The sequence below is a fragment of the Pyxicephalus adspersus genome, chromosome 3 (assembly GCF_032062135.1).
Source record: "Pyxicephalus adspersus chromosome 3, UCB_Pads_2.0, whole genome shotgun sequence".
NCBI lineage: Eukaryota > Metazoa > Chordata > Amphibia > Anura > Pyxicephalidae > Pyxicephalus > Pyxicephalus adspersus.
The window spans coordinates 66,617,138-66,630,169 of record NC_092860.1 but is presented as its reverse complement, the minus strand read 5'-3'; positions in this window follow the sequence as shown (position 1 = coordinate 66,630,169).

Below are 13,032 nucleotides of genomic sequence, written 5' to 3'. Positions count from 1 at the left end.
TTTTATGTGCTAAAAATAACTCAGTGATCATGAGCCAATGTAATATAATACAGTTCTAGCAATCCAAAATGTTGATTATTCTGTTAACATTTAAATTGTTCTAATTCTTATGTCAAGCAATATTTAAAGTACATGCATTGTCATGAACCTGCTGGTTTTCATTCAGAGTTGCTGGATTTCCATGTAGGCTGCTGGCTATTCAGGATCATTTGTATACATATTTTTTTTCCTTTCTGTGACACCCCCATTGCAAAGACATTATTTTCTCACACTAAGTGCAGGTTCAGACCTGCAGCGGAATCAAGCAATTCCATGTGGTTCCAGGCAGCTAGCTCCTTGCCAGTCACTCACAATATATTTGTGCACCACCAGCACCACAATACATTTGACAGCAAACGGTACTGAGCGGATCACTCACCGCTGCACTAAATTATTTTCTAGGGTTGCCTTGAGTTGATGCTGCATGTACATTTTTAATACATATTTTTGCAGTGCACTTAACTATTGGCCTGACTCTCATTTTCTGATCAGCTATTTTTTTTTAATTTTTATTTTCGTAAGAACATGAGGAAGAGAACATACAAGCTCTTTGCAGAGTCCTAGCAGGGATAGCACTCAGCACTGTAGAGGTTAGAGTGAGATCTATTGCTTTAATAAAGTTCTGAAAGTATGAGTGTATGCACATCCAAAACTTTTGTTTTTGGGGTTAAACCCCCCCCCCCCCCCCATCATAATAGGGGTTGCAGATTCTACAATAAGCCCCCAACAAACCTCACAGCCTTTTGAATGACAGTTGAAAAGTATGGGGCCTAGTAAGAATTTCAAGCTTGGAGAATGGTCTGGTATAAATATTAAGGAGGGTCTCTATGCCATTAAAAACCTGTACATTTTGGCAGTGTCCCCATGCACAGCCATCTGAATACTAGGCCTCAACTTGAAACCCTCTCTTATCATGGCACTGATACAGACTGGCCTGAGAGACAGTCCGAGACTAGTGTGTATGTTGCTGCAACACATTTTTAATGCAGCTAAACTCATTATTGGCTGGTCTTGGAAGTTCCTCGGATCAGTTTTGAGGAGGTTCTGGTCCTGGATCGTTATGAGAAGTTTTGAGAAGTTTCTAAATGTCTGGCAGCCTTGGATTGAGTTTAGGTTTCCAGGTTCTTTTGACACTATGCTCTTAATTGATGTATTTACATTACCTCCCTTCAAGCTGTGGGTTCCCTATTCTATACATACAATATGCTTTTCAATTTTATTTAGGACAAACTAAAGCACTAGGATGCTTAAAGAGGAACCCAAAAACCACCCAAAACAAACAAAATCACACTTACCTTTAATCCCGCAGAGCAGTCAATTGGTCCAGAGGTCTCTTCTATCTTCTCTTCCATCGGGTCCCGCGTCGTCCCGGCATCCGTCTTTGGGCCGGTACTCCAGGTGCCACCATCTTCTCCTCTTCTGCATGGTTCTTCTTCCTACCTCACTCGACGCAGGCCCAAGTGCGGGTGATGTAAATGGGGAAAACAAATGCCAAGCTCACTGCGCATGCGTGAGATCAGCAATTTCTTTCTCATTAGGCGAGGTGCATGTCTGAGGTGTTTAGGCATGTGCAGAAGAAGCACCCAAGAGCCTCCCAGGATGCGTTACGTAGGTATCCCAGGAGGCTTTGCACTTCCACTCCTAGGCGATTGAGAATTAGAGGGTGTTGCACATAAAAAAAAACACAAGCGAACACAATTTTTATTTTACATAAAAGGGTTGTCTACTCTATGTAAAGTGAAAATTCTGAGTTTAGGTACGCTTTAAGAACAAAATCTCCCTCGCTGCCTTTCCTGATCTACTTCTACAAAACAGAAAGGTTTTATAAAAAAAAATAAATTTAAGACATGTTCCCCCACCAAGAAAGGCAATGCCCCTGTCAAGCCAACTTTGCTAAAAATACCATGTTCAAGGGCTGTGTAAAATATTTGAAAAGTTGGCAGCAAAACACAATAATGCAAAGCAATTAAAGCATACCTAAACTCAACATTTTCAATTTACATAAAAGGGTAGACAACCCCTATATGTAAAGGGAAAATGTTATTCGGTGATCAAGACTGAATGGGAGCGCAGAGCCTGGCTCTGGGTGCTCATTCTGCGCATGCCCTAATCTCAGACATGAACAGAAGGGACATTTTTTCTATTAAGGGAAAGAGATGTCGAATAAGTAATCTGGATAATAGAGTTTATATAGTGCAGTCTTCCACAAGCTCCATGTCTATTAGGCTGAACGTGTTGGAATCAATGCAACAGTAACTTTCACAGCTGCTCCTACAGGTGGATGATCACGAGAATAGAAGACGTAGGCACAATATCAGGCTGAGGGGGATTCTGAAGGCTACACATGGAAGAGATCTAAAATCTACTATATACAGTGCTGGATAACCCACTCTCCACAGAGATTGAGATTGATAGAGTTCACCGTGTGAGAGGATCCCACTCTGATTCTACTATCATTCCACACGGCGTGCTTTGCAGAGTGTATTTTCACAATATCAAGCAAAATATTTTGCGTCAAGCAAGGGATAAATGCCCATCCGATTCTGATGGGGCCCAAATACATTTATTGACTGACTTACCACTATGCACATTGCAAATGCAAATGTTGTTATGCCCATTATTGGAGAGATTGAGCTTGAATCATATTTGTTGCATAAAGGCACCAGTAATTTTCTTCTATATAGTTCTTTGCACCTGCCAGATTTGTTCCGTTTCTTGGAAATTGACCCAGTACCTGACTGGCTGGATTTTACAACTCTCTCCTCCTATTCAGCACCAAAACTGGATTTGCTCCAAAGGTCGATCTCGTCATGAAGGCCACCATCACAGCCCAGGCTTCCTTTGACAGATTACTTAAATGAAGATTTACGACCGTACAGAGTTATCCCTGAGTTTGAACACTCTTTCCTTATTGTTTTAGAAGATCCCTCTAGCTAAATACATTTGGGTTTTTGTTAACTATGTTTTCAAATATTTTTATATAGCTAATATAGAGGGTACATATTGTTTTCAGATTTTGTCCTAATTTAGAATTTGGTTGGCAGGGGATTTTTATCCTACAATCTTTTGTAAGGACGTTCTGTAGACAAGGGTAGGGTGGCGAGAGAGGCCTGTCCTGATACATATACACTGAATACATATATTTTTCAGTTTACATATAAACTGAAAATCAGGAAGTACTTTGCTTCTGAATGGCTAACTTCCCTGTTAAAATAATTTAAAGAGATAGTTCATTACAGATGATCAGGGGTAGTTTGTGGGTGGCCCCCTGTTCGCCCTGTTTCCCACTGTTTTTAAATCTAAATGCTTGTTTGTTTTTATAAAGCTAAACTATTTAATACAATCTTGTTTTTGGTTATATATTTTTTGACTGGTTTACAATATTCCAGATACCTGGGTAAGATCTAGAAGAAACAGACATTCGAAATTACAATGTCTAGGTATAGTACATTGTTTCAGACAGTTTCTTTCATACATATGTATAGCAATCAATGTGGGGAATATATTCTTAGTGTTTACTCAGACTATAACTCCTCCATGACTATGTATACTTATGTTTGGGTTAAAACTCCCAACCTAAACATGGGTTTAGGTCTTTTCCCCCCTCTCCTTTTATTGTATTACAGTTTAGACATCAGAGGGGAAGAAGGTACATGCATAATAGGGTATGCACCTCCGCTCCTCTACCATTGTCTCCCCCTCCTCCACTTTAGTTGGACCCCGCCACATATAGTGGGGTCACATTCGGGATTTATCTCAACTAGTACCATACCCACCCTTTCCTGACTTCCCTACTTATACCTACCTCTCAATTTCTTTGTGTTAGTATTCCCTTGCCTCTTTCCACTTTCAGCAACATTTCATTTTCCACATTCAACAACAACCCTTTGTGACTAAAGCATTGTAACTTGACTTTGATATGTCTTCTTTGTGTTTCTTTTTTCTTAATTCAAAGAGGCTGAACAGCCAGAAAGAACATGTAGCATTTGTGCAAGAAACACACTTTAGGAAAGATAAGACACCCAGTTTTCAGGTCAAGTCCTTTCCCGTGGCTTATCATGGGGCCTCGTTTGACTCCAAATCTGGGGGAGTGAGCATCCTTTTTTAGCTCATACGCCCTAGCACCTTTAAGAGCAATTGCAGATGAGAGGGGAAGGGTACTGTTTCTAAAAGGATCAATACAAGACACTAAATACATTTTTGGTAATTTTTATGCTCCTAACAGTCCTTTTAGACCATGTACTCTTTTTGTTGGCTAATTTTACTGAAGGAAATCTGATTTTGTGGGGGGGGGGGGGTTATATTTGTCTCTCAAAAACTCAAAAAAAGTCTCCACTTCTAAAACTAGAACTGTAGATGCAAATTTTGTTAAATTCAAGCAGCTTTTACACTTGTATCAGTTATGTGATGTTTGGTGGCCCTATTACACCATCTGATCATGACCCGATTTTGATTGGTATGTATACTCAAGTGTCTCACTTTTGACAAAATGTGGCAATTCAATGAGAGTTTACCAGAAGATCTAGTTATTAGCGCAGACTTGATAACTCAATTGCAATTGTTTTTCTCTATTAATGCTACTTCAGATGTTCACCCAACAACTGTATAGGCTTTATTTATTTGTGGGTTGTTGATCAGACATGGTGCATGCCTTAAAAAGGGGAGAGAAGCAAATGCACTCTTCTCTTAGAGGAGATTGCGTATTTGGAAACTGGACAAAAGAATTCAAGCTTACATTTTTTGAGGATGGTAATAAATGTAGCAGGAGTTAGGCAAGGGCTCTTAGATAAAAAAAGAATCAAACTTATATCCCTAAAATGACTGATAAAAATGGTATACACCAGCACCAACAGAAGGCAATCTCCAATAATTTTAAAGAATATTATCACATTTTATCACACAGGCAGCATGGTGGCTAGCACTCTGGCCTTTGCAAAATTAGTTCCCGAATCCTGGTCAGGACTCTATCTGCATGAAGTTTGCAGGGTATCTCCATGTTTGTGTGGGTTTCCTCCCTGTACACCGGTTTCCTCCCAAATTCCAAAAAAAATTTAATTAGGTTAATTGGCTTCCCCTCAAAATTGACCTTAGGCTGTGTTAATGATATTTGACTATGGTAAGGACACTAGATTTTGAGCCCCTTTGAGGGACAGCTAGTGACATGACTATGAACCTTGTACAGTGCTGCTTAATATGTTGGTGCATATAAATTCTGTATAAATATTAGTAATAGGATCTGACAGCCACTTAATGGGAAACTGAGGGGGCCTTTCAATAGGGACTGTTTTACTGGAAGCTCTTCTACACATCTCAAGAGTATCTAAAAGTTATGAATAGTTCCTTTTAAAATAGACAGGATGATTTAATAATGCCCCCCCCACACACACACACACACACACATTTGCGTCTTACCCTTTTGTATCTGTTCCTTTCCTGCCCTTCCCTTTTATAAAATAAAAATCTGAGTCTTCAAGGTTAGTTTTTTTGTTTTTTCAAAATTTTTCTTTTAGGTTTTTTAATATAACAAAGAGTACAGGGAAAAATATAATCGTATATGTAGAAAAAAATACGTACCTTTTGTCATCCAAGTGGGACAATAACATTATTGCTTTTTGCATACACCTTCATAGTACAGTTATTTACAATACATTTCAAGATCAGGGTTTTACCTGAGTATGTTAACTTGTACAGATCAACTGGCATGCATGCAGTACAAATCTACATCTTGGTCATACTAGCATAATTTAGGTTCATTAAAAAAACATGAGAAGGACTAAAGGGGTATTCACCGGGATGATCCTGTGGAAAAACTAAAAGTATTTCCCTAAGGAAGTCACACTGAGGGTACATTGGGCAAAGAATCTGATCTCCATGGTTTCCATATTCTAGAAAATTTCCCTTGAGTTTCATTCAAAATACTGGACAGTTTCTCATTGAGGAATGCATGACAACACTTCATGGTATGGAAGGGCTTGTTTCTTCCAACTTTTGCTATTGTTTGCTTGGCCACAAGAAGGATATGAGCACACAGTTGTAATTCAGTATAAGTGAGATTAGAAGGTTTAAATTGTAGAAGGCCTACCCAAGGGTCACTGGGTATATGTTTTTGGAATAATGTTCCCAGTAATCTAAATATTCTGTCCCAGAATCTTATAACGGACGGGCAAGTCCACCATATATGCAATTCTGTGCCCATTTCCTGACATCCTCTGAAACATAAACCAGACACTGTCTGTGTCACAGGCTGGTACCAAATACCACCATATCATTACCTTGAAGGCTAATTCCATGGTGAGTATATTTGTAGAACATTTGGGCATTCTCATACAGTTGTTGAACCTGTCCTCATTTGATCTTGTTTTTCTCAAATCCCTTTTCCCATTGGGTCTTGTAGGAATGTAATGATGCTCTCGTCACCTCAGTGAGTTTTAATAAAGCACTGTGATTTGTTTTGGACACAGGGGAGTTACTGTTGTACAGTTAGTGTAGTCGTGTGGTCCATCCCATGGGTCACAGAGTTGATCCAATGCCTGAGTTGCAAGTACTCTTCACAAGGTACTTTGTGTGTTGAACAGATATCTGCCCAATCAATGATTCCCTTCCTGTCCACCAGGGAGTACACTATTTTGCAGTTGTGTGCAGACTATCATTCAAAAGCCTTAGCCAATTCGATCCTGGCCGGGAATAGGGGGTTATGTTAAATAGTGTGGAGAGGGAGGTGTGGGGACATGGGGCCACCTGAATATCGTATCCTATCCCATACTCCCAAGTACCTGTCTAAGATGTACACTAATAGCTTTGGGGCGTGGCTTATGTGGAAGCCAGGGAAGAGAACATATATCCACCAGGTAGATCAGATTAGACTCTAATTGAACCCACATTAGGGCTGTAAAGCCTGCAGAGAGTGAAGTTAGAGGTGCTATTTGACCTGCTTGATAATATTTCAAAATATTCGGCACGCTGAGACCTCCATGGCATTTGTGAGCGTACATAGTTTTTGTGGCACTCTAGACTTTATTGTTCCAGATGAAAGAAAACACTAATTTCTGGAATGCTTGTATCATGTGTGTTAGAACATGGACCGGTAACGTCTGAAAGTAGTATAATAACTTCGGTAGTATGGTATCATTTTTACTGTATTTATTCTTCCCAGCCATGGGATAGGGTGAAAACTCCACCTAGACAGTAACTGCTTTATTTGTGCAAATAGAGAAGGGTAGTTATAGGATTGAAGAGATTCTTACCAGCAGGTGATTTTAACACTAAGGTATTATAAATGATGGGGCACTCAGATAAAGTGAAATGCTCTTTGGAGTGTTGAGCACAGCTGCCCCAGTAAGTTTAGGTCAAGAGCTACAGATTTCTGTTTGATAACTATCAAAGATTTTAGCAAATTCCTTTAGTTTTGCAAACAAGCTTGGGATGGAGATCACTGGTTGAGACATGGTTAGTAGTATGTCGTCTGTGAATAAATTAATTTTGTGTGTGTCCTGACCGACCTCTATACCATGTACATTAGGGTCCTCCCTGAGCAGCTGCGCTAATGGCTCCAAGGCCGGGAAAATACCAGGGGTGACAGAGGGCATCCCTGCCTCATACCCCTGAAAATGGAAAACAGATGAATAGTACAAAGAATATCTTACCCTTGCCAGACATATGGAGAAAAGTGCCAGACCATGAAGTGTGATTGGAAATCCCCCCCCCCCCCCCCCCCACTTGGGAAGATAGAAGAACATTTTTTTTAATGTTGTTTTTTAATATGTAATAATGAATAGAAAGTAACGTTTGCTAAATGGATGATGATGAGTCAATATATGTTTAGTGGAAGTTATTTGAACTGATTTGTTCAAATAACTTCCACTAAGTTATTTGATGCGACTGTCATACAATGCCCCTGATTCATCAAGCAAAATCGGATTATCGCTCGCGCATTCGTATTAGCGATCCGGAATCGTGCGCGATCGCGCTATTCAACAACTGAAAAAGCTCGCGCACGGAGCCGCGCTTATCCGACGTACGCGCATACTCGAGTCCGGACCGCGGTAATCCGCGATCGCTGGCCGCGCGTACGTTCGCGCTTCCAGCGATCGCGGATTTCAATGATAAATCAGGGGCATTGTATGACAATCGGATTGCAATATAACGTTTGTTTATTTTTTTAACCACCTGGTGAGAAAAGTTTGGGTTTAACACTTTTTGCAAGTGTTTTTACCCCAAACTATGTCGGGGTGAGGATTTTATACAGTAACTGACATCACACTGCCTAATATGTTGAGACAAACATCTGTCCTATTTGCATTTAATAAAATATTGTACCTGTTAATGTAAATATTGTACCACTCCATATCTCCCGTCCTATTGTGTGATACTTCCCCCACTTCCAAAATTTTAAGCTCTTCGGGGTAGGGTCCTCTCCTCCTCCTTTGTCGCTGTCAGTATCTGTCTGGCATTTTCTAATGTACAGCACTGCATATTATGTTGACACTATATAAATCCTGTTTATTATTATTAAGAAATAATAATAATATTAATAATAATAATATGAATTCAGCAAAGTACTTTAAGTGCACAGAATGGCAATGTTGTGATTAATGAGGAGGTGGAAGAAGGATACAAAATGTTAGTCTTCAAGTGACAGAAAATTCTTCTGAAAGAATAAACATCTCTTTGGGGAGGTATTCAGAGATCTGGCAACAATACAACAGCTCAAATTAATGAACAGTTCCAGTAATATAAAGTCCACAGTGAGCATTATGGGGATTGAAATACTTATTATTCAAATGTATTATTCAATAATTTGCTTTTTCAGCACTAAAACAAAGTGTTATTGAAAAGAAAAAAGAGAATAAATAAAATAAAAAGCTTAATGCATTATACCAAGTGTGATTTCTTAACTTATTTTCTGCTTTTATGGATTTACCATAATAGAATATTGTCAATGGCAAACCCCAGGATTTGAGCCTAGTTTGAATCAAACTCCCTATTTAGCCTCTGAGAAATATTAGCAGTCCTCTGCTTTACTTACAATACACATGCAAGAACAGGAAGGTTGAACAAAGTTCTGCAGGCAAAATATCCATGTTTCATAAATACCTAAGAAACTTTTTTTTTTTTTTTTACAGCAACAAAATATTATCATTATTGTAGGCCATAATGACATCAGTGAAGTACAAGAGTCTGTGGGAGCTAGCATACATTTGTTTGTCTGGTTGAAGCCCTTTCACATTTGACGTAAAACTGCATGGTTGGCAGATCCAAACAAACTGCTAGTGTGCTGCACCATAATCCTTCAAAAAGTGACTTTTTGTGTTTCAAAACCACCTCGTGATCCAATGCCACCTCTGCAAAAAATGATTCCCAACTTCTCCTGATAACTGCGTTTTAGTAGAAAGCTGCAACTCACCTTAATGGTATCACATTGGCACAGATGTTTGAATAGATAGATTAACATAAAAGGGTAAACTGTATATGAAGTATACCTAATTTAGCCATACCATTACATTTATAGTAACACCATGACCCACACACTTACATTACCAATGCAAAACATGGAAAGCCTTTTTAAATAACATTTGAACATAGAGTTTGGTAAATTAAAAATTACCAAAATTTTAAAAAAGTGCATTTTTAACCACAAATTGGGCAGTTGGTAAAGTTCAGAATCACAGTTAGAGTTTTACTGCATTCTGGGTCACTAGTAAAGAGCTTTTGTCTCATATATTCCTGCAGAAAACATTTTAACTAAACAGGAAGTGAATGCAAATTTGAATTGCAAACAAAGACAGAATTTAGGCTTTCTAGGGGAAGATTAGAAACCCTGGTGATCATTTATAAAAAGTGATGATCTTGTAGGCTAATTAACACTTATTGACGTGATCAAATTAGTGATATTAATTTTGCTTGGAGGTAAAAAAATTAGGGACTTATTTGGGGTCTAGTTCAGGTTGCCTACCTAAAGTACTTTCTAGGATATAGAATGGCTGCCCATTCATTCCTGGGTAATTCCAGGGTTTTGTCTTTTTGCATGGCTTTACCAACTGTCACAGATTTTACTGATCTTTGTAATAATTTGCTTTATTTATTTATTATATCATACATGTTATAATATATTCTTCATGTCCACTAATGATTTGTCCGGCTGGGTACTACTCATTTTGGAAGTTGTACTTTGCTGTTTTCGTTTTGCTCTAATGAAAGCATTAAAAAAAGAAGTGGACATGGAAAGAATCATTTTTTTCCTTTGGATTCTTTTAGCTGATCGCCACTTTATAAATGCTATGTAAGTGGCATAAGTATGTAGAAACCATACTTTTCTGCTGATCAGCAGATCATCACTTGTATAGATCCCCCACAGTTTCCTCTCTGTACAATGGATGTACTTTCGTACCCCCATTCTCTCTATACTATCCCAGGATAGGGCTCACTGGTAAGCAATGAAGATCTTTATCAGTTGTTTCCTCAGAACAAAAGATGTCCACTTTTCTCACAAAAACCACACAGATTCAGCTAATAAAGCTTCCTACTTCATCCATAAGAGAAAACAGCTTTTTGTCTAAAACTACTTGGGTAAAATACACTTCAAACCCTATGGGACCCATAACAGGTATAATAATTTGATCTGATATTACCTATCTTGGGAAAAGATTAGATTACCACCTAGAAACATCCTCATTTGGCCATACACATGAAATATCAATACCCTGAGGGAGTTTTTCTTACCTTTTAGAGATAAACGTGTGTGACTCATGTCATGACTGAGTAGCAAGATCTTTACCTTGTTGTTATTGACTAATTAGGTATTTATAGTTAGGTACTGATTAACAGTTGCCCAATCAATTTTGTTTGGAGAACATATTGACTTTGAAGTTCTGAATGTTTATTGGACTTGACCTATAGATTGAAAGCTATTTGATTTTTATGCCCATACATAGTTTTGAATAGAAACTAGTTAGATAAGATTATAAAAATATACCTAAAGACTATAAAAGTTGCAGTAACAATCTATATTTCTTTGGCCTTTTGTACATGCAGCCATGTACAAAAGGGGCCGCTACGAAAGATAATTTATGAGCATGTATATATGATAACTAGTGGCAAAATAACACCTACAAGTAATCATTTTGGTATACATCATAATTTTGATGTGGGGAAATTGACATTCGTAGCCTTAGATCAACTCCAAAGTGGTGACTTTGATAAAGAACTACCTAAAAGAGAATATGAATGGATTTTTAAATTAAATGCAACTCAATTTCCAGAATAAATGAAATATAAAGTTACAAAGCATTTCTTTGATGGAATTCTTTTCTTTTATTTTCTCTTTGCTTTTTTTCCAGGTTCCTATAACAATAGTAAATACATTTTCTGAATTCAATGGTTGTCACACTTACCTCTCCCTTACTAAAGTGCAGACGCCTCTCTCCTGTGCATGCGGGCAGTTCTGACTTTGGGCGTGCCTCTGTTTCCAAGCTTTTTTTCCATCCAATCCGCTAGCCTATCAGAAAATAGCCTTTTAACCATCCCTGCCTATTTGGCTAGCTCACACACAGAACTCAGTGTTTGTGCAACGTGTCTCCAGTGGTGCCGAGCCCCTAGTTCTGTTCAGCTAGTACCTGTACACCTGTTGTCTAATTCAGTGCTTCCTCTATCCAGCTTCTGTGTTAACCCCTCGTTGTCCAGTCTGTTGGTCCCCAGCCAACTTCCCTGTGCTGTTCCAATGTTCCTGTCTGTTTGTGGATATTCCTATGTCACCTGTGCCTCCTGTTGCTTCCAGTGTCTTCTGTGTTCCCTGTGTTCGCGGTGGCCCCTGTGTCACTGGTGTCTGTCCCCTGGATCCCTGGTATTTGACCTCTGACTTGTGACCTGACCTCTCTTGCTTGCTGCCTGCTTCGACCCCAGCGTTCCTCGACTATACTTCAGCTCTGTGATTTGGTACCGTGTTTCATCCTGCCCACCCTGGTGTGCCCAAAGACCACAACCTGGCAGTAACCAGCAGCGCAACATCCTCACCATCAGAGGCTCTGGAGAAGACCTGGTTACTGCTTAGACTCTGCACCTTGGCCCTTCCCAGGGCTCACACCACTCCCGTGCAAACCATAGCACCCACTAGTGGCCCTGTCTCCCCAAGCGTGACAATGATCAGATAAATTGTGAGATACATGATTAGAAGGATATATCTTAAGTTGTATATGATTATACATGGATTTTAAATTTAAGTACAATATATATTATTTTAGTAAGGTATATCAAACAATTATAATAAAAGAAAAGTAGGTATATTGATTCATGATGGATTCATGAATGGGTAAAATATATCTTTTTATGTAATGATGATTCTGCTCTCCAGGGACCTTCATAGTTCCACATCAGATTAGGAGCCGGGTATGGGGTCCAATGCTTTGTGATGGATGGGAGCCCCACCTAACATGACGCCCCGTGCTCCTCCTGGAGGCGGCGTCTGCAGGATGTTTATAGGGAAACTCCGTTTGTCATTTCCCCTAGGATGGTGAAGCCATCTAGTTCCCATGTGGCCTGGCTTCATATGCTGAGCAGCAGCGGAGGGAGCACACGGCACTATTATGAAATTATGGGCTGATCTATTCATATCAGGTGGCAAATGAAGGTGAGTTGTTTGTGATGAGACATTTTGGAGATTTTTAAAAATGAGTAATAGGTATACTAAAACACCTGTGTCTCTAATTGGATGCTTATTGGATTTACACATAGGTTGAACAATAAGTCCTGGCGTAGAACCCAACCTCATTTTTCCCCACATATATGGGGTTTTGCTGTGTGCTCCCCTTTTCTGTAGCCATTTGGCAGGTTTTCTAGGGGAATGTTGAATGTCAAACTCATTCTAAAATAATTACACTTCTTCATTGTAGAAAAGTTTTATTAAACAAAGATAACTTTACCTTAAAGTACTTAATACACTTAAGGAAAATGTCTAGCATCTAAAATAAGGTATGTTAAAACATAGACCAAACAGAGGAT